Consider the following 27132-nt stretch of genomic DNA (forward strand, 5'->3'; position numbering starts at 1 on the left):
AATATTTCATACATTTAGGACAATAATTAAAGAGCGGATATGAACGTTAATGACTTTAAACCCTGTTTTTCAGTTTTGTTTTGTTTTTTTCGTCTCCGGCATGTTTTTAATGCGCAGCTCTGTGCTCTCTTCTTCTCAGTCTAAATTATATTTTCGCACATTTTTACACGTAAAACGCAGAAAATGGGGATACATTTCAGTCAACAGGAACTCCGTTTTAAACTGCCGCTGAAAATATGAAAATAATATTTAAAAGTAGTTAAAAATAAAGTCCGAGCTGTAGCTCGGAGGATTCTTCCTGACATTTGATCGCTGATTTCTTTTCCCCATATTCAGCTGGTTTTTCATTTTTAATGCTAAACATTAATTTAATCGTTTTAATGACTCTTTATCACGTGACTAAATTTATAAAACTTTATTTATTTTATAATTTATAATAATTTTTATTTTTCTCTCCTCAAGGTAAAGAAACAAATGACATTTTTCCTTTTTTGTGCTTCTGAATTTTTATTTTTCAATTAAATGTGAAACGTGAGACACACAGCAGATCTGAGGACAGACTCAGACATCAGCTGATCCAGACGAATTATGATGAATAATAAATTCCTGTGTCAAACAGAAACAGAGAAAAACTGATGAGACACGAAAAACTGTGGCAAAAATGAGGCAAAAATAATAAAGCATAAGAACCGGTTTTTTTTAATCCCCGTCAGCCTATCACAGAGCAGCATTCATTTATTGTTAAAATTATAATTTGTGAAAGCCAAAGAGAGCGAGATCTGAACTTCCGTGTTTCTAAATTTTAAATGTCTGAATCCATCGAAGCTGAAATCTTTAATAATAATAATTTTATGTATTATTATTATTATTATTATTATTATTATTATTATTATTATTATTATTATTATGCTTTCTGCTGTCATTGTGTCCACAGCGCTGTTGTTTCGGTGCTCCTGGCCGGCTGAACGTTCAGATGATTTTTTTTATGCACTTTTATTCTATTTACATTTTTTTTATCGTTTTAAAATGTGTGACTTTCAGTAATTAATGAGGTGAATTAATCCATTAATTGACTCTTTGATGGAAATGGTTTAAACATTTTTCTGAGGTAGCCTATAAATTTAGAGTCCAGCTCAAGCCGTGACCTCGTGCAGCTCCAGCTGTTTGTGCTCAGCTGAGTATAAATGAATAAGCCAGACAAACGAAGAAGTCCCGAAGTGATGTTTGTCTCGTTTTTCTTTGTTTTGATGAATCGGTGGCTATGAGCATCTCTCAGAGCTCCACTTCCTCTCTCCCTTTAAAACGAGCTAGAGAGGCCGGAGAGGACCTCATCCCGGGCTCCTCCCGCGGACTCCTCCTCACAGCTGGGCTCATCCTGGCTGAAGGATCCAGATGTTCTCTGAACATCAGCTCACTTATGTGGAGCTTCTGATTTTGTTATTTGATAGTATTATAAAAGTAATGCTTGGTTACATGAACCCTTCACAGCACCAAGCATTACTTTAATAACTGATATGAATAATTACAAAAATGAAACTGATGAATAACAGAAAAAAGGACTACATTTTTTAATCTATAATTTTCCAGCAGAGAAAAGTTATTAATTATTATTTTTAATGAACAATTCCAAATGTTCTTTTTTTCCGTGCATTTTATGAAACTAACAGAGCATAAAATATTTAGTCTTCACCCGCTTTTTATTTTTAAACCAAAAAAACAAAAACATCTTCATCTTTTATTTATTAAATTTGCTGCGGATTGATTTCCTGTCAGCTGACCGGCTCTCATCCCTCCATTTGTGGCGTTCTGCTCGGCCTACTGCGAGGCTCAGAGGGGCCCAGAGTCACATTTCAGACCCCAGAGGAGCTTCATTCGGCCCTGACTCGGACCTGTGGCACTTCAGGCCTTCACTGAGTATCTGAGGCCCCACAGGGGTCCAGCCCCATGTGTTAGGCACCTCTGTGAGGCTTCTCAACAGGAAGAAAAATGTTCAATTTTTAATGGACCAAACGAGACAAAACAGAAGAGAAAATAAAAGACTGAAATGTAAAAAAATTGAGTATTTGTAATAAAGCTGGACGAACCAACCGATCGATTGATTTATTGATTAGTTTGCAGCTGTTTAGTGATGAATGATTTTATGTTTCAGTCATTTTCATGCAGTTTTTTTCCCCTGTTAGAAGATCATCTTTTAACTTTTTGTTGTACAAACACGACACATGAGGAGAAATCAGTCAGCAGCCTGATGGACGGGGAAGCTGCCAGCCTTCTAACACCTTCACATCGACCCCAGCTGCTGTCAGGGGCTCATCCTCCTCCTTCATCCTCCATCATCACAGCCAGAGACACTTTTAATGGTTTTGATGGGTTTTAATGGTTTTTCTGGTTGGTGTCACAGAGGACGAGGCTTGGAGACATTTCCATGGATGAAGAAGCTGCCGGAGGCTCAAACATGTTTTCCTCAGCAGATGTTTGGATTTCCTGAACACAGTTCCTCATCTTCATCCTTCATCATCGAGCTTTCCTCCTGAAGCTCACTGCAAGCCAACCTTTCCTCAAAAAATTCCAGAAATTTTATATTAAAACTGATAACAAATAAAATAAAATAATTTTGTTTGTTTTTGCATCTGGACAGAGATGGAAGAGACTCGTCAGGAATCATGAAATAAATGTAAACAAAACACTCCTCTGTGCTGAAACTTGTTCTGTATTTAAAGACAGCTTGTCTGTGTACATAGTCAGATTACTGCTGTAACATGTAACTGAGCCGCTCTGGATTTTTCTCTGATCTGTGATCATTTCATTCATTAACTCCTTACATGGTTTCCTGCAGGGTGTTAAGGATTTTCTCCTTTTTTATCGGCTGTTTCAGATCTCTGCTGGCCGCATCAACATCAGCTTCTGAAACATGACTTTTACAGGCAGATCTAAAATCTACACTCTCACATGTTCCTGCACTTTAAACGTAATCTAACAGGAACGCAGAGAAACAAGGCACTCACTTCTATCCAGCAGCTGCTACATCAGCAGTTTAAAACAATTAACATAATTTTTTTAAACAATTAAAATTAAGATGTATTTTAAAATTAAATTAAAATCAAATGTAATCAAAATTTAAAAACAAACATTTAAAAGTAAATTTTATTTTAAAAGTAATTACTATGTAATTTAATCAAAATAAAGCCGCAGAAAAAAATGGAGGCACAGAAATAAACTTTTTGGAGTGTATCACATCCAGCAAATTTAATCTTTGAGTTTATGAAAATAGAGTTTAAGCAAAAACATTTTTAGTTTAAGTTTCAGATTTAAAAATTTTTCACTTTTCTTTGATAATTGTCTGGATTTACGGTCCAGGTTTCACTGTTTTAATTTATGTTTTGGTTAGCTAGAGAAGATTAACAGATGAATAAATCCAGCTGATGATATTTAAAACCTGGAGAATTAAACATATCAGACGTTTCTGCATACACAGCAGTGTCTGCAGGGCTAGGTCTGAGGCCTGCTGATTGGTTGGTTAATGAGGAAGACCATCAGTGGAGGCTCCGACGTGTGTTACAGGGGAGATGATGAGCATTGCTGAGGTTCCCAACACGAGGGGCAGGACCCCGAACAGGCACATGAGAGCTGCAACAATGAGCCGATTAATCAGCAGTCAATGGGCAGACATGTGACCTGTGCGTGCGATCAGGTGAAGCATCCGGCTTCAGTGTGCTAATCTAACAGAGATGATAAATGCAGTGATTTATTGATGCATTGAATATGAACAAAATCAAATCTTTGTTCATATTTCTGCTCCATCTTTGTTTTTTCTTGGAGCCTTCCAGAGCAGCTTTGCATGATTCACAGCTCAAAATAATCCTTCTTTACCTCTAACTGAGCCTCTCTACAGGCCCTCAAACAAGCTCTTTCAGCTTTCTTCTCGTTGGTGGCCCCTCATAAACAACAGGTGGGTCAGGTTTGCTTTTTTTGTGTTTTTTTTACGTAGGGCACAGCTCTGAAGTTCCGGACTGTGAAGCCGCCTCTAAGCCGTGTTTTGCTTTAGCGTTAGGGTGTATTTAGTTTTATTAAATAACCATCACAGCCAGCAGTCGTCTGCTTCAAACAGTAAAGGTTGAGCGTCTCAAACTGATGTGAGATGGCTCTTTGGTTCGTGCATTTCTCATTAAATTATGCACATGAAACTCAGTTGGACAAATCTGCCTCAAAACCGAACAGTAAAATAAATATTTAATCTAATTTCTGTCTGTATTTATGAAAACACAGCCTGCCTTCTGAAATTAATCTTTGAATCTAGTGGAATCCATGCAAATATGAACCTTTTCCTACTCTGAGACAGTAAAAGATTACCCTGAGGTCCCCTAATCAAAGCTTGGAGGATATTTCTGAGATATTCTGACCTCACTGAGTGTTCTGACTCATTAGCAGCGGTGAGATAACAGTGATGTTTGAAGGCGTCTGTGGACTCCAGCTGTGGAACAATATCCAATTAAAATCCTTGAATTCACTCAGCAACCCTGGAGCTCCATCTTCTTGGACAGTCTGTTACAGTAACCTCACAGCAGCCATATTATTGGCCACATGATGTAATTAAAAATGCTCCAAAAGGCTCCAAATGAAGCTAGTAAACAGTTAGCAGCTAGAGTCCCTTGTCAATCAGAGGCCATGCCTCTAATTATGCAAACTTTAAGCCTTAAAACAATTTTAAAAGCTGAGCTATAAAATCATTCTCCTCTGTACAGGCATCATGAAGGAAGAAATATTTTGTGCTTTGAAAAACAAGAATATAATTTAAAGAGGATCTATGATAGCGCCCTGTGGAACGCCACAATGCCCCATTCTGTTTTTTTACCCACAGTAATCTCTGATAGCTGCATCACTTAAACACCTTCAACATATCTGTAATACAACATATAACAATAGAAAGATGCCCTAACCTTATTAGTAAAATAATAAATGGAATAATTGGCTCCAGTGCCAATTGGCTGATTTGTTTTATTTATTAATTTCTTATGTGTCCGGTGTTATTGTTTTTAAAATACCGCAATATTGGAATTTTGAAATTGCAGTGTGACATAAAAGTGTTTGAATGACATAAAAGTGATGCGGGCTAAAGGGCAAATGTTAGAGTGGGGTCAAAATCACTGTGCTGAGAGTTTGTGTTCTCATGAAGGAAACATGCAGCATGTGGTTAGTTTAAGGACAGGCAGAAAGTTGAAAATCTGAAGATTATGCTGGATTCTGCAGCGCCTGGCTGTGATAAACTTTCCAACCAGATGCTGGTTATAGCCTTCAGAGTCACGCCTGTTAGAAGTTCATAAAAAACAGAAACATTTTCCGTCAGAATTAAATTACCATGTGACTCTTACAGCCAATCACCTGCCATACTGCTGTGTGTGCATCACATGACCTCCAGTTTGTTCTCACGTTGAGTTGAAGGCCAGAGAAACACTTAGAACAGACTGTTCATGTTGTTCCTCATGTTTCCAGCTTTGGATCTCCGGGACTGTGGAACATTTGCTTCAGGGTTTCTCCTGCACGCCTGGATTTTTATCCCCTCCCTGCTTCAAAGAATCATTTTTGTGCTCGGGTTTTTTTTTTGTTTTGTTTTTAAATTCCTTATTTAGCTACTCAAACAAAAACAGATGTTCCGGTGACAGAAGGCGACACTGATCGTGTTTTCTCTGTAAAACGAGAAGCAGCGGGCAGAAACCAACTCAAACCTGTTGCAGCTCACCTGTTGACTTCCACCTGATCTTTCCGTGTCTGTATGCGTGACTAATGCATATGCCGACCTTTATAAAGAGCCCATTGACGGGCTCTCAGTTGACTGTGTACTACAAGAGATTACACACAAGGACATGTGTCCCGGGGGCCGCAGCTCCCACACATGGCAGCCTTATCTCCCTGAATGCCGCCTGGAGCCGTGTGATAAGGAGCGCCCTGGGATCCTCCATTATGAGCTGTGGTGGCGATGGTGGCGCTCTGAGCAGTCCCCCTTTAAGCACATTCATGGTTGAGTGGAAACATTGTGCAGCTGTGATTCCTGCAGCGTTCCTCTGCTCTCTGAGAGCCACCGTCAGAGTGGAAATACTCTCACTGCTAACTGGTGTGTGTGCTACAGCAGCTTAATGACAGCCTCTGAAATCATTAACCTGACTGTGAAGAGGAGGAGGAGGAGGTGTTAAAGCAGGTGCTCCTCCAGCAGGAGCACCTATGATGGAGGAGGTGATCTGTTATCAGCCCGGGCCACTGATCTCGCTCACTGATAACCTCTTTAATGGAGCTTCAGCTCCTGTAGAAGCTCCTCTGCATGGACAGGTGTCCTCACCTGCAAACAAACTGGAAGTGAGTTCAAAACTAAAGAAGGTTATCATGGAGACAGAATTCAACTGTTATTGTTTTCAATGACATAAAATGTTTTTTAAAATTACAGTTTTTACACTGCTTTTACTGTAAAAGTCAAATTATTTGTTGTAATATGAAAGTTTCTCTCTTAATGCAAAAGAAGCAATAAGATTATAAAATAAAGATTTAAATAAATATTTAAAAATATTTAAAGATTAAAATATGTGTTTGTCCATCCCATCACATTAATGTATTTCTGCCAGCCATGTGGTGTTATAATCCAGGGAATTGTATCCATCTTCTTCACCTCATAACTGCTTTTGTGTTACCTGCTGATAGAGTGGAACTACGCTGCTCTCACAGCTGAATATGATATTTAAACGTATAACACTATTAAAATAAAATTAGTGTCGGATTTGCAAATTATGTTTTATTATAGGTCTTATATATTTGTTATGCTATTAAATAAAAATTATGTTTTGGGCTTTGATCAGAAATCAAACATTTCCAGGGCACATGTGTACAGTCTGGATTACCTCAGCTGAAAAGTAGCAGACCTCGTCTCAGACTGTGTGGATGCTTCTATTTACAGATGATACATAGTTTTATACTTACTTTTTTTTATTATTCTTGTTATTTCAGTGGGTTTTTTTCTTCTCATACTCCTACCTTGCCACATTTCACAGGTAAATATTTTCTGATTTTACTTCATTATGTTTGCTTCCCAGCTGTTAGCCTGATCTGTTAGCCTGCTGACCTTTTCAGGTTTCTGAGCTTTCAGTTTCTGTCTGCTGGTCCTTATTTATCAGTGCAGAAAATTTTGAAAATAAATACAATAGGCATGGGTAAGGGCTCAGTGATTATGATTTTGGCTTCTAAAGATTGTGAAGATATGTCAGAAAATATTTATGTTCTTTTTGCACTCATTTTTACTGTGAAGCTTGTATTTAATTTCCTTTACAGAATTGCATTGTTACTGCTCCCCCAAAATCCAGTGTCAGTCATAGTTTATTTTACTTCCTGCCAAGATGACCAAAAACAAAGCCTGAATTCAACATGATCTATGAGGCGAAGGAAAGCCCCTCGAGAGCTAAGAATCTAGCAATGGAAGTGATAGCAGGCAGTCACCTGTGCAGATCTTCTGTGATTCACAGTCCTCAGCCTTCCTTGGGTTAGGCCTAACCCTGACCCTGAACCCTCATCCTGCAGTGGAGCCTGGTCAGCAGGAAGTGGTGTTTGCACTTTTGAATCAGACACAAACAGGCACTACTCTGCGCCTAGACTCACCTCAAGATTATAGTTTTTATTTATTTATTTGAATGATATTTAAAATTCTCCCTCATAAAGATGCTGTTACTTTTTAGGTTGAATACATGTTGTTTTGGCTAATCAGTAATCATGTTAAATAATAGAATAACTTAAATATGACGGAGTTTGTTGCACTCTGATCAGGTGTGTTGGCTGTTAAGCCTTCACAAGTCTCGTCTATGACCTTCACTGTTTACATTTACATTCATTCGGCCAATCAGAGAAACCTCATCTTATGGGGGGGGGGTGTAAGCGGCTGTGGAGGATCTGATACTGACCTGAAGCAGACTGAACCTTTCACTGTTTCTGAATAAAATGGAGACAAACTATTGTGATTAATTATGAGGCTGTGGTCGGTCATGGCCTTCCTGAAGGATGGACAGCGATGAAACGCCGCCTGTTATTTCCCCTCTGTGGGACTGGGGGGGGGGGGGTGACTGGGCTAAGTAATGACAAAATGAGCACCTTCAGTAGACTCTGGCAATGAAAAAGCCTGCCCTCATCACCCGAGTCTTTTGTTGGGAATTTTATTAGCACTAGCCACGCTAAAATAACCTGTTAACACGTATCATAGTGCAGCAATAATAACCTCCTCAATCATATTTTAAAAGTCACGTCAAGGCGGCCCGCCGTAATTCATCTCTATGCAAATACCCCTGTGTCAGCCCATTAGCGTGCTGCTACAGGGCTTTTTATTAAAATGCATTCTCGCCGCTCTCTTCCTGCTCAGGACTAATAAAACACGAGCCCTGTTGCACAAGAATTATTGCAACTATTAGGGTAACATATGGACAGCATGCACTCTGAAAATAAAAACCAACAGATAAAGTGGCAGGGTCGGGCTGGGGAGCAAACACTTAGGAAATGGCACCACGGTAATAGATGGTGCCCAAGCTGCCTGACGCAGGCCTGGGAATCAAAGCCTGATTATACATTCATTTGGGAGGGGGCTCCCTGGTATAACCCCCCACCACCACCACCACCACCTCCAGCCGCTCCTCAGCTGGCATTAGTACCATCACAGAGTGTTTCTCACTCATAAATACTGCAGACACTAAAAAGGTAATAAAGTGCATCGGGCCTTTAATGAAATTAAAACAATGGAGATGGATTCATGCGGTGATAAACAGACGTGTGACGAGCTGTGGGCCCGTTAATGCAGACACGCTATTTGTGCAGCAGGAACATGCCGTCTGAGTCACGCTTTAATGATGTCTCAGAGGAAGGAAGATTTTTTTTTTTATCAAAGCCGCAGGTGAGTACGGGATAAGGTGTAGCAGACCCCAACAAACTTAGTGATCAGTTCAGCATCTAAAACTAACCAAGTCATTTTAAGAGCCTTAAACCTGATGACCGAGTTAGAGGACAAACAAGGATACAAAAACAGAAACAGAAAGATCCCAGCAGTCGTCTCCACGTTGTTACTTTCTGTCAGGTCAAATAAAGGTCATCTTCATGTGACTTAAAAACCCGGCGCTGTCCTTCTTTTAATATCACACCTCCAAAAATGAGCTGAGTTTTCTCTTTAATGCAAACAGATGTGGGCAGTAATACTGAACCTGCTTCCTGTGTTTTTTTCTCTCAGACACATCTGACCAATCAGCAGGCTGATTTTTTCTACGTAAAAAGAAAAAAAAAGCTCAAAATTTACAAACTCATCACCTGATTCAGAGCAGAGTGGACAAACTCCGGGGGTGAAAACGCCCAAATATGTGCACGAGTTAATGCTGTGAATACATGAGCGCAGTTTAAATATGACACTGGCAGCTTTGGAAACACTTTTGTGATGTCTGAATGTTAACCACGTTATCTTAAATTTGATTGGTCCGTTTCCTCACTGCATCAAAAAAAGTGGCGATGTGTTTTTCCAGCGCATTCCGCTAGCACTAAAGCTAAAGCTGATTCTTATATAGCCCTTTTCTACTTAAGCACTCACAGTGCTTTATACAACATGCCTCATTCACCCATACAAGCACTTTTTCTACCCGACATTCACACAGATTCACACTTGCTGTTAGTCCGTTAGCTGCAGCGCTGAATCGGTCTGCTTTTATTGTTTACAGTTATTTATTTTAACATGGAGCCGCACACGCTCAACACTAAACCACAACGGTTGGAGAAAAGTAGAAAAATTAAAAGAAAAACTTTGAAAATGAAAACTAGACTGTCACTTTATATAAGTCACATTCACTCGTTCAAAGACTGACCTGCAGAACCACAGCTGCAATATATTTACCAAAGATCAATAAACAATAATCACATTCAGCTCCTACAGTAGGATACATTTATTAAATATTCATTGGCATGGCAGGGACCACCACAGACCTGGGGTAACCCTGCAGCACAGAAGTGTTGAAATCATTTGACATGGTGCAGCTTTTACTTAAAGTTCTTTGAAGGTCATGAATACGTGAGATGCGTGGATGGTCACGCTATCTGTTGGTTTGTTTCATTGTGAAGAGCTCCGTGCTTTAATTTGGCGGGTTGAATTCCCGCCACAGAGGCGTGTCGCTGCAGACTCACCTTGCAGCGATGAAGAGGTGATTCAGGCTCTGATGACTGTCTGTCATTTAACGGTTTATCAAAGTCAGAGGATCCGCCATGCTTGTGTGGACGCCGGATTTTTCTGTTTTATGGACTCATTAATTTCTCTGGGACCATTAGCCTCCACGCACATCTCTGTTTTGACAAATGCAGCGAGTGAACTGTGCACACAATGTGCTTCCTCCTCCTCCTCCTGCACTGAAAGCATCACATGATAAACAGGAGCGCCCATCATATTACCCAAATGTGTTTGTGGGGGTGTCCGTCACTCCATTACAGAGAGGAGCTCTCAGTCACCGCGGCGAGCGTTTGACACATGTGACCATCAACGAGGTTTTCACTGAGCGCGTCTGAGGGGAACCGCATTAACATGACGCATGGCGAAGAAAAATGAAGTCACAGGAAGCGTTATCTCATCTCGGCGGCACGTTACGTTCCATAGATAAAGAAGTGATGTTGGAGAGGAGAATCTTTTCTTTGCAGACTCAGGCGCCGCGACCATCATCATGTCTTCAGGGGCCACATCTCTAAAAGCATCCAGCTCTCGCTTCGTTCAAGGGCCACTCCTGCCTCTGATTTGTCCTCAAAGTGATTTCACATGGACATCACTACAAACACGTTTGTTGCGAAATAAAAATTTATTTTTGTTGTATTATTTTTGTTGATTCTTGGATTTCGGTTTAGAGCTGCAAAAGTAATCTCTCCAGCATGTTCTGGATCTTCGTCATAGGCCAGAGGCACCCAGGAAGCATCCTGGTCAGATAACAGAACCACTCAACTGTTTCCTTTCAGTGTTGAGGAGAAAGAACTTAAGAGTAAGTTCATAAAAACTCATGACCGACCTTCTCCAAGTCCACTACATGAACTGTTGGGTCCTGTTCAGCTGACTCTCACATACCTCAGAATGATTAAGAGTGGCTCCAGTCTTCCCTGACCAGGACAGAAACCACACTGAACTAAATTTAAATAAGCTTTAAACTCTGGGTGTGTGAGGGTTAGAAATTCCAAACAAATATCTTCAAATTCTTCCTTTCCATAATAAAATCATGATGCTGGAGATATCATCTGTTTCTCTGTTGGCCGTGTTGCTGTCGCTGTCTTCCAGTGGCTGGTTTGATGTATCGTGATGAGCTTCATGACTTCTTCCTGACTTCTGTTGTCAGGAAGAAGAAAAATCTGACACGGAATATAACCAGACACATGCTGGATGTATTTCTCTAAGATGAAGTGAAGTCATGTTCAGAAAAGCTTAAAGGTGTATTCTGTTAATAATGAATTGGTTTAAAGTGTTAAAAGTGCAGAAAATCATGGTGTAAAGAATAACAGATTCCCTCAAATCTTTCAGTCGATGACCTTAGAAGTCAGTTTTAGATTAGATTAGAATGTTTTGTGTTCTCTTAAGTTTTCATAAAGTTTTTCTTGCTTTTAATGATTCAGATACAAACCATTTTTTCTCAATGGAAGCCCGAACTAATATTAAATATCAGTTAGGACTTGGTTTTAGGCTTAGGTTTAGACTCGGGTTTGTGATGGTTAAACTTAGAGGTGAGAGGTGTGCGTGTTAGCGCCTCCTCCTGCACAGAGAGTGGAGCAGCAGCAGTCTCTCTGACAGAAAGCAACTTTCAGCCAAAATCAACCGAACGATCTCAAACTCATGGCGCTAACTGTTGTTCCCACCAACACACCTGCTATGCTTGAACATGGTTTTAAGTTGTGTATCTTTGTGGGCGTGGCCTGTAGGTACTTGCTACAGGACCATAGAGACCCACCTCAGAGAAACGAGCTGTCCCCCAAAAGTTCACAGAGTGAGACGGTCCTTAGAAGGAAAATGTTTAACTGAGCTTCTCGAAACTCTCAAACTTCACTTTCTGCATTTATCAATCACATGTATACACTGCTTATCATGACTGCTTCTTTTATACACGTCACCTGTCGGTGAGGTGTATTCTCCAGTGTCATTAACGTCCTAGATGGAGAGCTGTGCAGCTGCACTGATGATTATCATGTTTCTGTAAGCAGACTGTCTCAGCTCTCAGTGATTCTTCTTCTTCATTTGTGTGAATTTACAGAGACTCTTTGAGTCGATTCTGAGGTCACAGCTGTCACCTGGGCAGGTAACTGTGAGTATGCAGGATCGTATTGATATTTAGATTTGTTGTTATTTGTGTGTCGAAGCTTTTGTCCGGTTCCTTCGGTGACCTTGTCTTCTCCCTCGGACGCTTGCTCAGGCGAATCCGACCCACCCAGCCCGTTGTTTGGTTTATTGACTGACCGCCGACACGCTGCTGCACCTCCATTGGCTTAAATGGGTTTTCATTTTTTATTGGCAGGCCGGTGATGGCCTGTTTTTCTGGAGGCTCTTTACACTTTAACAGCTCGGGGTATCAAAATGTCTTTTACAAGCTCTCGTAAAAATCAAACAAAATGAAATAAAATCCAAAGCGGGCACACGGCGAGCTGTGCTCAGCACAAAACGGGTCAAGTATGGAAAGAAAGTGAAGAAGTCAAGCTTGTGGGGACGCTCCTGTGTGAGCAAGGCCTCCAGAACACATTCTGTTGAGTTTCTGTCATTAACAGTCCAGCGGCTTATTATATTCATCTTTCAAGAATGGACCGAGAATCAAGATTTAATTAAGATTTAAATCCAGTTGTGACTGCAGGATCTGTGATTTATAAGTCTGTGAGGTAGCTTCAATGAGTTTGATGAACTTTTGCTTCTTCCAGTATCTCAGGTGTGAAGATTTGCTGGTTTTCTTCAACAAAAATGTAAAGAAACTGTAATGAAATGTAATGAAATTTATTTGGCGCATGGTCAGAAGAAGAAACCATGTTTGGGCCAGTCACTTTGGCTTTGGTGGTGATTTAATTTTAGTGAAGATTCTGGTTTGTACCAATGTTACTTGATACAAACCGTTCCACTATTTTCACTGCTCTATTATTTTACTCGTTATATTAATATTATATACAGTAAGTCTGATGCTGATTGCACCACAACACATTTTCTTTGTGTGAAACTTTAGTATTTTCACACTATGTCAATTTTATTTACTTCAATTTCACTTTACTTGTAAAGCACAAAATCACAGCAACAGCCGTCTCAAGGTGTTTTACTCAGTAAAAACCCTACTATATCCTGATGCTTTACTAAAACTGAAGTATACCACAATTCAATGTAAACTAAGGAGGGTCTCAAAAAAACTGTTATGAATTTCATAAGACGGGGGGAATTATCCATAGAGAACAGAGCAGTTTGTGTATCAGACTGTAAACATGTTTGTTTCTGCTGTAAGTCTTAACATGGAAGTCTATGGGGGCTGACTCACTGCTGGAGCCCCTGCTGGGCATTAGAGGAACTGCCGTTTTTTTAGGCCCATGATGGAAGCTAGTTTCATCTTTTCATATAAGAGTCACACAGGGAGTTAAATTATTTGGTTTTTATGTTTAATTTATCTTTAATTTAATAAGACCGCAACGGTGGGAATGCTGCACCTCTAAAGCCTCAGATATGTGATTATTACCAACTAAAAGTTGTCATTAACAGTCCAGCAGCTTATCTGGATGTCTGGGTGTCCTCACACGGTGGGTCCACAATGGCTTCACCTTGAGCTTCGGTCGGGAAACGACAGCAAGCTGCGGCACTATTTCTCGGCTCTGACAGACACCCTGACAATAAATAACTCTATGAAAAATGAGGAGGGAGGGAGAGCACAATAACCTGCTGAACTTGAGAACCTCTTCTCATCGATTATGGAAATCCCTCCGCCGCTGACCGGGGCTATTATGAGTCTTAAGTATTGATTAAATACGCAGAGGAAAATACTTTGGCAGTTAAATCAGACGCTCATTTGATTAGCTTCCTCCCTCGCCGCCGCTCAAAATCAGCCTCAGTTTAAAAGGATTTCCTGTTTTTGGGGAAGAAGCTGCGTTATCTAGAAATTGAATTAACCCTGTGGGGTGACCTTGGCCGGGTTAAGGACCTCTGATCTTTGATCCAGGGGAGCGTCTGGGCATAAGGAAAGTAAGAGAAGGTTCAGACCCCCATGCACTTAAGCTGCTCCTCATCTCTCGGCCCTGGAGTTCGGCGCAGACACATCCGATGATTTGGCGTTCGGATCAATAGTCTCTCTGCGGCTGACTTCATAAGTAGGTCATAAGAAGCATTTTGGATATTAGCGCCGGGCAGACGAGGCTGGCTGGAGTTCACGCTCCCGCCTCGGCCTGGAAGAGTGAGTCTGGGCTGACGCTGAGCTCACAGCGTCGTGGACACTTCTATCAATACACAAGGACATCGATGGTTTCCTCCAAACCTGCTGCATTAATGGCAGGGCTTCTGTGCAGCAAAGCGTCAACTTTTAATGGATGAACGTAATCATTGCAGCCCTCACAGAGCGACGAATGAGACGCCTTACAAATCATTTAACTGCTGTGAGCACTCTCTCATCAGCGGGCTCTCACAGAGCTGGAGACTGAGGCACGGGACTGACCCAGACCTTTACAGTAGATCTCACTGGAGTCACACTTTAAAGCCCCTCAGTCCTTCCTCTGTCTGACTACCTCCCCTTATAAACAGAAGGGGTGGGGCTTCTGTGCCTGAGATAACTATATAAGGGATATCATACAGATATCAGATACATATATATATATATATATACAGATATCATACTATGACATCATACAGAGCCAAGAGTAGAAAAAACTGTGATAAACTGAGCACACTGAGTCTGGGCTCACAGGGGTTACTGTTTACAGTGAGCTCATTATTAGAAACTCTGCTCATGTTTAACATGAACGCCGAGCACTGGAGCAGATTAATGGGAACACCTTACAGAAACGCAGTTAATACAGAGTAACTCTGTACGTGGCACCAGCTCAATAACAATAACAAACATAAAATGATTCGGTGAGTGAAATAATTAAATTCAATAAAGCAAAAACCTCTGGAAACATCTGGACTGTTGCTCTCTGATCTCAGTTGGTCATGATTGGACTGTATGTGAAGCAGCGCATTTACAGTTAGTTATTTTTAAGGATGGGAGGCTCACTGGGGAGGCAGCTCATGTTCATTACTGCAGTATTTATTGTCACAAAGTACTTTGCAAATCAAATATTTGCAGAGGAGAAACAGCACGAGGCTCCTTTCCCCTGCGTGTAAATCTGCAGGAACAGTCATATGAATCCTCATTTGGTTCTCGTGGACGTTTTCCCCAAACTGAAATCTGCTCTGTTAGATTATAAATGAGTCACGGTTCTTATTTTAAGTGCTTTCCCCATGAAACAGTCGCGCAGCTCGAGCTGTGTCATCGTTTTTGATGAACACTTATTGTGATTCTCTCCTCGGGCTCCGGTTCGGACCATCTGGAGGATCTTTGGGCTGATCGATGGCGTGCTGGTTTCCTCACGCTGCAGAAAGCTGGACGTCCGGCTGAGAGCACACAGGAGCAGAGTCAACACGACCCCGGCACTCTGATTTATGAGATCAGTCCATTCACGCCGCAGGTCCCGCCTGGGAAAGTTGGTCGACATGACAGAAAGTTGTCAGCTCGGTGCAGATGGAGGCCGGGACGGGCCGCTCAGCACAAGGCTCGGATTGTGCTCCTTGTTTTCTCACTTCAATTCACTGCAGCACCACAATGCTGTTTTCCCATGCTCGCCAAGGCCCCGCGTTTGTTTAGTGATGTCACAACTGGGCGTTAATGCCTCTTTAGTTATGTCACCCCGAGCTCCTCGGGTTAACCCTGTTGCCTCCAGAGTCGGAGAAAGCAGCAGCTCAGCTCTCACAAGCATGCGGATCACAACCTGCTGACTGCAACAAGGCCTCCCAACATCCCGATTCCGCTCACACACGATGAGGTAAACGCTCCAAGCGCTGTTACTGACAAGTCCTCCCATGGAGCGATTAGGATCAGCGCCAGGAGGACGCTGTGCTCCTCCGTCTGTGTGAGGGAGCACTTCCTGCTCCGCTTCATTAAGCTGAAGCCGGACTTTATTTAGGAAATATGCAACTAAAATAACCTCCTCACACACACACAGTTTTGAATCATTATTTTTGGGATGTCCATGTACCAGAATTCAGTACTAGAACCACTGAAAAGCCACAGTTTAAGTAAAAAATACAATAGAAAAATGCTAAAAAGATGAAATGGTTTTGAATCAGAATAAAGTTTCTGCACTCACAGCTGAACGTATTACACATCAGATCAGTTTGAGGAGTTTGAATTCTGGCTCTTTTCTAACGTTTCCTGATAATTGACTCAAAAGACTCACTGATCTTTGGTTTCTAAAAGAGCACTGAGAGTCGAATAAAACCAAACACTGTCCCTGGACATCTAACTTTCACTGAAAACATCTCCCCCTCGCCTCCTCTTCAGAGGAGACTCAGCAGATTTAACCCCAGACCCTTCTTACTGTCACAGATTTCTAACCACTGCACCACTGTGCCACCCAACTCTCTTCTCTCTTCAGCCGCTTGCTTACACTAAAAAATATTCTTCAGGGTCAATAAACACAGAGACAGAAACACGTACATGTGTGGAAACTCGCTCAATAAGTCTGCCCGGTAACAGCAGCTCAGAGAAGAGTCTGTCCGTGTCCGGTCGCCGGTTCCTCACAGAACAGCGAGCTACACTCTTTTCATTAAACATAAACTTCTGTCCATGTTAATGTGAATGCCTGTTTACATGTAGATATAAATATTTAGCTCAAACATTGCCCAATATTTTGCAGTGTTTCTTTATATTTTCCACAAAGATTCATTCACATTATGCAAAACGTTAACAGCAGCTAACAGAGGCTAACAGCTGCTAACAGTGGCTAACAGCAGCTAATAGTAATACTTCCCAACAGAAAAGTTCAGCCTATAACAGCTCTCCTCAGTATGGCTGAGAAGTGAGCTTCACTGAGTCTTTGAGTCATATCTGACTCCTTTCACAAACTTTTACAGCCTCCTCCAGAGTAAACAGACATGGCTGCTTTTCACTCAGCATTGACAGCTGAGGTAAACAGCGGACTGAAAGCCTTCCACAGACAGCAAAAAAAACTCAGAGAGTGAGCGGGGAGGCTGTCTGTAAAAGTCACGGCACTGATGTAGAGTGTTTTTGGATCTAAAAGGAGCTTTAACGTTTCACGCATTTACTGCCTTTAAACCTGCTTTTCCAAACTTAAACTAATTAAAATGCCTGATCATGTATGTCATTAAAATAAATACAGGAAACAGTAAATTTGTTGGACCCATTTTTGTCAGCGAATCAATCCACATTTTGTTTCTGTAGTGAGTCTTTGGGGCAAAAAGTCCAGATAATCACCCTCTAATATTTAAACAGTTAGTGTATGTATTCATAATTGGGTCACCTGGTTTACAAGACTAAAAAAAATCAAATATGTATGATAATAAACTGAAACCACGGCCTGTGAGTGCAGTCATACCGACGTGCTCAGCGCAGGTTTTAAAAAGAAACTCAGGATTTCTAAACAGGAGAGAGATGTGATTGTAATTCAGCTGCAGCCCTGCTTCACAGACCTGTTACTGTGTGTTTGTGTGTGTGTGTGTGTGTGTGTGTGTGTGTGTGTGTGTGTGTGTGTGTGTGTGTGTGTGTGTGTGTGTGTGGAGGATAACCCCGTTTGATGGCGGCTCCTCTGAAAGGAAAATGGATCGATCTTTAAGTATTTAATTCTATGATGGTTTCCTTTAAGAATCTCCATCTGGGCCATTATCATTAGAATTTGTTTATCATTAAATTATAAATTCCTCATCTGTCCTTAAGATGATGCCCTAATCCAATTTCTAATCCTCCAAATGCAGTCCTGCCCCGTGCACTTGATATATCCGTCTTTATTCTTTGTGACTTTTAACCTTTTTTTTCTGCTCTGAGTTCAGAGCAGCAGAGCAGCACCGACAGGCTCGTCTGTGCTGCAGCGATCTGAAGCTCAAATCATCTTTATGTCTCACTGCCTTCATGCTCACCCTGTCAGAGCAGGAGAAATGCTTCATAAATAAAATTATTATTATTGTTATTATTAATAGTAGTAGTATTAGTATTATTTCTTTGGTGTTAGCTCAATAAACAATAACATTTACTATTTCTTAATTGTGATTACATAATATAATACATTTTTTAGATGTGATCCTTCAAACAGTATAAATGTCCAGAATATAAAATATAATATTTTTAGCCTTCATCACTGAAATGGTGAGCAGAGACAGATTCTCTGTAAGGCGGTTTCCTGCAAAGATTTCAACGTGTATGAAAGGTAAACTTCATAAAACGTCTATTTTAATTCTATAAAGAGGTAACAGCAGTGGATGGGTGGGGTGGGGGCCTTCACCCGTCTCTTTGTGTTTCAGGAGCCCAAAGAGCTGCAGCTGTAGTGGTAGGAGTGGTGCATGATGGGTAACTGCTGGTTAAAGGCACGCTTTAACACCACACCCTGCTGGGAGACAAATTGTTACAAATGAGGATTTTTTTCCACTTTATGGGATTACAAAGGGGCCCCTGTGGGGGGTGTCAGAGGGCGGAGGGAGGAGCTAAGGGGGGTCAAAAGAACAAAGAGACAATAGGAGTCAGTGTCGGGGTGTCGGGATGTCGGGGTCAGCCCACGAGTCCAAACACACCTCAGATCCGAAACACAGCAAAGAGTGAAACTGTTAATACGAACCATTTTATGATTTATTAAAGTGAAGCAGAAAAAAAATCCTGCTCATTTTATTTATTTATGTTATCAGCTGGTTATCTCCCCGTGACCACAAGAGGTAGTTTAGCTTCTGCCCAGAACTGCAGGATGGGTTTTTACCATTACTACTTCGATATTTTTATCAGACGTCATCGAACACTCACAGGGAGTCCAAAATAAACTTTGTGTTTTATTCAGTTGGGCCTGAAAACAGCGAAATAAACTCAGTTTATTGAGCTCAGATCAGCCAAACAGGACTTTTCTCACAGACTTTTATCTAATCAGGCTTCAGAGGAGTCGCCCCCTGCTGGACAGGAACAGTGAAACTGACAAACTGGAACTTTTGAAACCTGGAAATAATGTCATTGTTAATTTTATTTTTATGGCAATTTTTAATAAGAGCAAAGCTGGTTTAAAAAAACAAAAGAAGATAAACAGTAAATCAATAAAATAAATACAGTAAAGTTGACTAAAAACAAGCTAAATTTTTTTTACATTTACTAAAAAATATGGAGCAGCAGGTTATTCCAGGCCAGGAGCTGCAATAGCGAAAATCCGGTCCCCTCTAAGCTTAAATCAAGACCTCTGCTGTTTTGAGGTCACATGGTTTGACTAGCAGCTTGGTTAAATAGCTGCACGTCAAACCATACAAAACCTTAAAAGTCAGTAAAAGAATCTTAAACTCAGCACGAAAACACAGAGGAGGCACTGTAAACCTGCTAAAACCGTAGTGTTGAGTTCATGTTTCTAATACAGCAGCGTTTTAAGCTGTGAGCAGCAAAGAGATGAGTGTTCAAGACTCAAGAACCCCTTAAAGCCAAGCGTATCGTATTTGATACATGTTTTTTTGTGAGTTTGTGAGACTTCTACATCATCAGCGTGACATTTATTTACCCTCAAAAGATGATATAAATTGCGTGACACATTTTTAATGACTAAATTGCCAAAATATTGCTTATGTAGCAAATGTGGTTCAAATTAAAACCCCAATATGCAGATTAAAATTTGATATATATTTTTGTATATTTTGTGTCAAGGTTCAACAAACACTCCATTATCAAAAAATTAAAGATTTGTGGCAGTTATTTCATGGTTCAGGTTTTAAAGGGCTAAAGTCATTTTTCAGTTTAGTATTAGACGCATGGGTCCAGTGACGTCGTTTCTTTGTTTTTGTTCATGTGAGTCTCATAAAAACTGCACAGAAGTGGAAAATATTCCACTTGAAAGCCTCTTTAGGAAATGATCAATGGTTCGAAGCCCTCTGTGCTCACAAATGAAGACACTGATGTAAGGAGATGTTTCCGGTGCACACCGGCGTGCTGATGCTCACTCTTCTTCCAGTGATTCCTGAGCCGTCGTCCAGCCTGAATAATTCAGTATGGTGGAAATGCTGAAGCTGAGAGCCGCTCTTCACGTGTTCCCCACCGATTATAGTGACTCTATAAAGTCTGGTGACCTCACAGAGTCTCTCATTTACAGCCAATGACTCTAAGTGTGTCCAATCCAATCCGCAGGTATTTATTGAGAGAGAAGTGCCCAGACGCTCTCTAAGTAAATTGAAATCGCCGCCCTCCCGTGGGACTTCATTTCATTGTGGATCCAGCTTCAAGAGGGGGGCCTGCAGGACCCTGAGTGGACTAGATCCATTTATTGAAGAATATGAGCATATTTATACATCGCTGATGAGCTTCTTACCAATCATTCCTTCTATAAAGAGGCCTGACTCTGTGTCCTGTCCATGACTTTTATGGACTGCTCATTTGTTTTTCCACAGATGCTGTGAAGGAAATGGACTCCTCTTGTTTTATATCAGTCGAAACCCAAAAACTAAACTTATTTAGGCCATCTCAGTGAGATTAAAATCCCTTTTATGAGTGACTTGAAAATAAGAAACATTCATGAGAAAGAAAACATCGATTCATGAAGCTTTAAGAGCTCAACGAAGGAGTGAAGAGCTTTAGTTTGAGGACAGTTTGGATTTCATTCTGCTTCATGCTGCAGTGGTGAGTCAGTCCCAGGAAGAGACACTAATCCCTTTATGGTTGCTTTAGGAAGAACATCCAGAATAAAAACTCCGCCTGCTGTGGTGACCTCGTGTCAAAGAGAGCAGCTGAAAGTCGGAAAAACTGGCATCAATTCTGTTTGAAGTGTGTGTAGTACCTGTTTTATTCCGTGGAATTTCACATTTTAAATATTTCCTGCATTTAAATGAGAGGACAGATGTGGAGGAGCTGAAGCCTCAGCAGTGCAGCATTATAGATGAATGATATGAACCATGTATTAAACCTGTCACAGCTGATGGAGCAGAGTGCACAGTGACATAGAGTGTTTCACTGCTGTAGTGCTGTTTGGCTGTACAATAACCTAATAAATCCTGTGATAGTCAGAGCCAGAATCTTTGTATCTGTAAAAGATACAGGTGCTGTTTGGTACAGGTACGAGTAACTTATAGATACTGATTCTTTATGTATTTAAAATCATGTGCTAGTTGAAAAAAATCGAAGGCACAGTTAAGGAGAATTAAGAACTCAAGGCCTGGACTACATGCAGCATGTCTTTGTGCATAAATAGGAAGTATTTCAAATCAAGGCTTCAGAGGAAGGGAGCACTGGACTAAAGATAGAGATCACTGGGGACTCTGAGAGATTTAAACAGCTCTTAGTTTCTGCCCTGGATGACAGAAAGTTTAACAGGAACATCCAATCAAAATCCTAGAATTTCATTGTGCACCAAAACTGTACAGTCTCTTAGTACAGTAACCTCACAGCAGCCATATTATTGGTCAGATGCTGTCATTAATAAGGCTCCAACAGCACAAACAGAGTCAAGAGGTCCAATTCAGGTGAAGGTAGCAGACAGCTAGCCGCTACAGCCACCTGTGTGACCACAAATATAATTTGAACATGGATAAAATGTAGAGGATCGATAATAGAGCCAAGGCATGTGAGGAAACACTCATAGTGATCTCGGATGGTTACGGCATCCAGACAAACTCTGTTTTGGATGTAAAATGCTTCAGGCCAGACCTTTAGAGACTCATTATACATGTGGACTCATGTTTTTTAACATAAAAATCCACCATTTAAGTTTATTATTAATATATACAGTATGTCTGGTGCTGATTAAACTACAACACTTCATTTTCTCTGTGTGAGACTGAAGGTTATCTTTAGTAATTTTATGATGCTGACACCATGTCACATATTCAGATACTTTAGAAAAGTACAGTTCACCTGCACAAGAATGTGCAGCCTTTTAATGTTTAACTCTAAATAAAACTTCTGTTTCTGCAATATGTACTGATATTGTGATAAATGAAAGGAGTGACAGAGAATGAGAGCAAGGATTACGAGACTGCAGGGCATTGAAACAGCTTTCCCTGAAACAGCATTAGGAGCGCCAAAGAAGCTGATTCAGTTTTAATTTAGTGGCATATGAACCATATTTCCACACAGCTGCTGAAGCTGAGACCAACTGGCCTGAGCTACACTTGTCACATGACTTTGAGCCAGTTTCAGCTTATGTGAAGCGTGAGCAGGTCACATGAGCCAGCGGGAGTCCTGCTGGGCAAATAAATACAGTGATGTAATACCCGCCCCTCCATCAGCTCAGGATTAAAGACATAGTTCATTACCACAGAGGCACTTTAACCCCACAGCCACGTCTGACAGGCCGCGGCTCGATGATGACCATAAATCAGATAATGATAAATGCGCCTGATTGGTCTTTGTTCTGAACGAGCACCGCGCTGTGTTCTAATGCAGAAAGATGGATTCTTATGTAAAAATCAATGGAGGATATTCTGCAGAAAGGTGTCAGCATTTAGTGTTATGGATCCTTTCTGACGGAGAAGCAGCTGCTGTTTTAAGCTCAATAGTTTTGTCAATCGATAAACAGGCCACTTCTTTCACCATCTTCCCTTTTCTCGCTGTATCCGTCTTCTCGAGCACACTTAGATGGCTAACGTCCAGCTCTGAGATATTCTAATGATGACTCTAAATCACGTTTATCCATTTATTGCTGATCGAGGGGTTCCGAGCAGTTTCACGTGCTTAAAGGGAGCAGTTTCTATTCTGCCGCTCAATCATGTCGTCCAATAAACGTCAGGAAAGGGAAAAACTAAAATCTCAGAGTCATGCTGACATCTTTTTTATGTCCGAGTTCAAAACCAAGAGCTTCGTTCAGGGATATAAATCCTCACTGGCCGGAAGATGAGAAAATGAATTATGGAGCCAGTTTCAGGTGGAGTGTTTTCTGCTTCTCGCTGCAAATTATTTGTATGCAAAGTTAGAGCATGTATGAAGGCACTTTTCATCATTCAGTTCATTTACTTCACTTATTCCTCCAACTGGAAGACAAACAAGCACGAGGAAGTTGATTAAAAGAAAATTAACCGATGACTGTGTCTTTTTTTTTTTTTTTTAGCAAAATTAAAAATATTTCCCGCAGCTCCTGAATGTTGGAGTTTGGGGTTTGCCTTTTTCATGGGCCCAGTCTGGTTTCTTGTTAGGGACTTCGGAATGGAAAGTGAAGTTTGGCATTTATCTGCTTCGAGTCCAACACAAACACACAAATTCAAGGTTGGTGTATTCCTGCCTCCCTCTTACAATGACCAGCCTCTCCAGCTGAGCCTGAGGACTGGGACCCGGGTCAGCTGAGCGATGTGCAGCTTGGTTATCCACAGATTGTAGATACAGTCGCTCTGATGTCCTTGGGACATAGAAATGAAAGGATCACTGAGAAGAATAAACCAGGATCCCATCCAGAGAGAGGGATGCTGCACAGAAGAATTTTTACTGTTTTACAGAACCTAATGTCATCTTTTACACCATATACAGAAAGGCTGGTCATGTATTTTGTTGTGTGTGACTGTGGGTTGTCTGTAGACATTAAACACCTCGTAATCAATAAGACTGTGTTTCAGGAGGATGCTCCACCCTGTCAGCCATTTTACCTGGGTCTGTGTTTACTACCTTTGAAGTCATGTGAGTGTTTAGCTGTTCATTAGCTGGAATTCTTTAAAAGTTCAGGCAGATTTGCATGAAAATAAGCCGGTGTATGATCTGAATCCAGGAATCTGTGGAAAGAATCTGTGAAACTGAACATTTGGTGTCACATTTTTATAAACACACTTCAATGACACACTGAAATGAGGAAAAACTGTGAAAAATCATCTTGATGTGATTGTGAAAAAATCCCAAACTATTCCAGGTCCAGATATTGTTCTTAGTCCAGAGGCTCTGGTCCTGCATGCCGCGGACAATACCAAATAATAAATATTTAATAGTCGTTGGCTTTTCTGTGTTTACTGTAAATGTACGGCAGGTGTATTTTTATTTTATTCAGTCTCAGTTTTATGTAGGTGAACTCTGCACAAACCCTGATTTTCTGCTGTTTTATGGACAGAGTGATTCATTGGTTAACGACGAAAACGGTCATCAGCGGCAGGTTTCCTCAGGCGGGGGGACAGCAGAGTCCAGGCTGAGCTGATGTCCCCCCGTTATTGATCCGAGAGCCTTTTAAACCTGCTTCCTGTTCAGATTCCTGCCCCTTCCTGTCATACGCTGTGAGGGCTGCAGACAGTCGGATGAAGACCTTAATGGTGCAGAAACCTCCTCCTCCTCCTCTCTCCTTATTGTTTCGTACAGACAAACAGTCCGATCTCAGATTGATTACACTGCTCCTCTCCATTGATTGTGCTGCTCTCCCTTCAAGTGTGCCGAGGAGAGAGAAATGACACAAACACTTTGATTCCTATTTGTATTTATTCTCCTCTCCATGAAGAGCTGAAGAATAGTTTTTTATTAATTTCATGGATTATTTGCTCATTATGCATTAATCATGGCTCCCCATCTGGAAGGTGCAGGCGCAGCTCTGTGAGAAACAGCCATTCTGATCTCAATTAGATTCTGCCGCTGCTCGCCATCTACCCATAAATCACTTCTCCAAAGTGAAATTAACAGTTACTGGAGCGCATTAATATCCACAGTCAGGCATGAGGGGGGAGCAGTGACTGGAACCAGCCATCTCTCACAATGTGAAAACATCATTTTGTTTATGAAATATCAACATTACACGCCGAGGTCTCCCTCCCCCTTCTGTAGTGCTGACGCTGACAGCCAGAAATGATGGCGTGGAAGACAGGAGGTCTCCACTGAGCACAGACGGGCTCATGTGACCTTTACTTCTTTACATCGTGGTGATTACTGTTGAGGTCATGATAAAGATATCGCAAAGGGAAATTACGTGTGATGATCCCGACTGTCCTGTAACTACAACACAACCTACTGTAGCAAATATAACAACAATAACTATAAACAGTTCTGATCATTGTTTAATCAATTTAATCATTTTCAAGCAATATTAACAAACATCTCCAAATATGGATGTAGTGACTGTAACATCACCCGTCAGTTATTGAACCTCTGAGCTGAGCGTGTTGGTCGGCATGGTCGGCGGCGGATCCCTCATGTAACCCACGCTTTATTTCGATTGGTTCAGTAATTATTACTGATGTTGTCACTGATGAAGACACCACACGTGGAAATAAAAAACATGTTAAGGTTAAAAATGTCGAGTTAGTTGCTTGTATAAATGATTGTATAAAGTATTTTGATAATTTACTTGTTTTCAAGGATAATATGAACATTCCTCAGGGACACACCTTCAAATATGAGAGTTTGATCTACTGTAACTGGCTGTGGCTGCCTGACGTGACCTCTTGTGTTTTTTTGTGTTTCAGTACTTCTGATGAGCCCTAAAAAGCACAGATGTAAACACTGCAGCGCCACCTGTTGGTTACCGAATAAGCGAAGGGTGGAGCCAAGCGAGGAAAAACAGGGATATCTGATTGATTGACATAAGTTGTCCTGAAGTGGAAAGAAGAAAAGTTCATAGTCAGATTAATGTGATTAATTTACAGAAAATTTGGAGGTTTGATGACGTAAAACAAACTGTGGAAATTAATTTAATTATAATAACAAATATCAGCAGGTTATCAGATAACAATAAAAAGAATGTTTTTCAGCCTGAATTCCAGGTTCCTTAAACTTAAGCCACAGTCACATCACAGGCTCTAATTTAATTTTACGGTCTCTAATACATTTTTAGCCATGTACCAAAATAAATGCATGTCTTTAATGGTGGTGGTGTTTGGGGGGACGTGGCTGAGCGCAGTATTTATGAGCCTTAATGGGACCCTTCAAATAAAAAAGGCTCAGGCTGCAGCATGCGGTACTCTGGGCCCTGATTTAAGACTACAGGCAGGTATGAAGCAGAGAAGTGTCATTAAAATCACACCCGTCACTCTTCAGCGCCTCTCCATCCATCCTGTCAGTCCGGCTCTCTGAGGGATTTCACTCTGTGGTCTTAGCCAGAGGTCAAAGGTCGCCCCCCGTTCCCCTGTCAGGTCTCCCCTGAGTAATTTCCATTTTAATGTCACACTTCCAATCTATCAGCGCTGTGACGGACATCACACAGAGGGTTTAAGTCTCCTTCCCCCGGGCCCTCGCTGAGCAATGCAGCCGTACAGTCAGAGGCGCCGCTTCCTGTTTCTGTGTGTTAACGTGGACATTACACTTTAAAGAGCATTCATGACAAATCCTTGAAATAACCGCTGCACAACACTTAAAGGACGTGTGGATACGAACACAGAGGAGCTGATTTTGGTTTCATTTTAAAGACACAACACGAGTCTGACTGAATCATCCTGGTTTATGTTGATATAAGAGATCGTGCTGTGAGCACATGTCAGAAACTTTGGACTCAATATAAATATTTTATGAATATTTGTGAGGACCGGCAAGTGCAAAACAAGAGGGTGACGTCCATCTTTTACAGCATTTATGACCATCTGATGGACATTTTACCTTCTTAACAAACCTTTACTAGCATGTTTGGTACGTTTCTGTTCACGCTGACGATGAAGCAGACTGAAAACCTGCAGCTAAGAAGGGGGGAGGGGAGGGGTGGGAGGCAGGAGGGAGACTATAAAAAGGAGATAAAGAGTGTAGAGATGGAGCTGGAGATGGATTGTGGGACTATGCAATTCCCCAAACTCTGATGATTCCTGTTCTTACATCTGTCAGGATGTGAGCAGCACAGGAGGAGGAGGAGGAGGCCCCTGGACTCCCCATACATAATTAATGACATCATTTCAACTACACTATTGACTAAACAAATGCATAAATCACAGAGGCCCGAGTCAATAGACACGGAAACCTTTAATCATGTTCTAAATAATGACTACTGTTCCCATAATTATTTCCA

General features: G+C 41.2%; 1 long non-coding RNA gene across 2 annotated transcripts; it reads left to right on the forward strand.

Moving 5' to 3' along the window:
* The first annotated feature begins 5454 nt into the window (after positions 1–5454).
* LOC134632223 (uncharacterized) lies at positions 5455–25759 on the forward strand. 2 transcript variants are annotated; one of them, XR_010094484.1, is made up of 3 exons: positions 5455–6345; positions 6988–7031; positions 25607–25759. It is a non-coding gene; the product is annotated as an uncharacterized LOC134632223 (long non-coding RNA). The 2 variants fall into 2 exon arrangements; XR_010094483.1 differs by lacking the exon at positions 25607–25759 and adding an exon at positions 12267–12326.
* Positions 25760–27132: the final 1373 nt, after the last annotated feature.

The sequence above is a fragment of the Pelmatolapia mariae genome, linkage group LG7, assembly GCF_036321145.2.
Source record: "Pelmatolapia mariae isolate MD_Pm_ZW linkage group LG7, Pm_UMD_F_2, whole genome shotgun sequence".
NCBI classification, from domain to species: domain Eukaryota; kingdom Metazoa; phylum Chordata; class Actinopteri; order Cichliformes; family Cichlidae; genus Pelmatolapia; species Pelmatolapia mariae.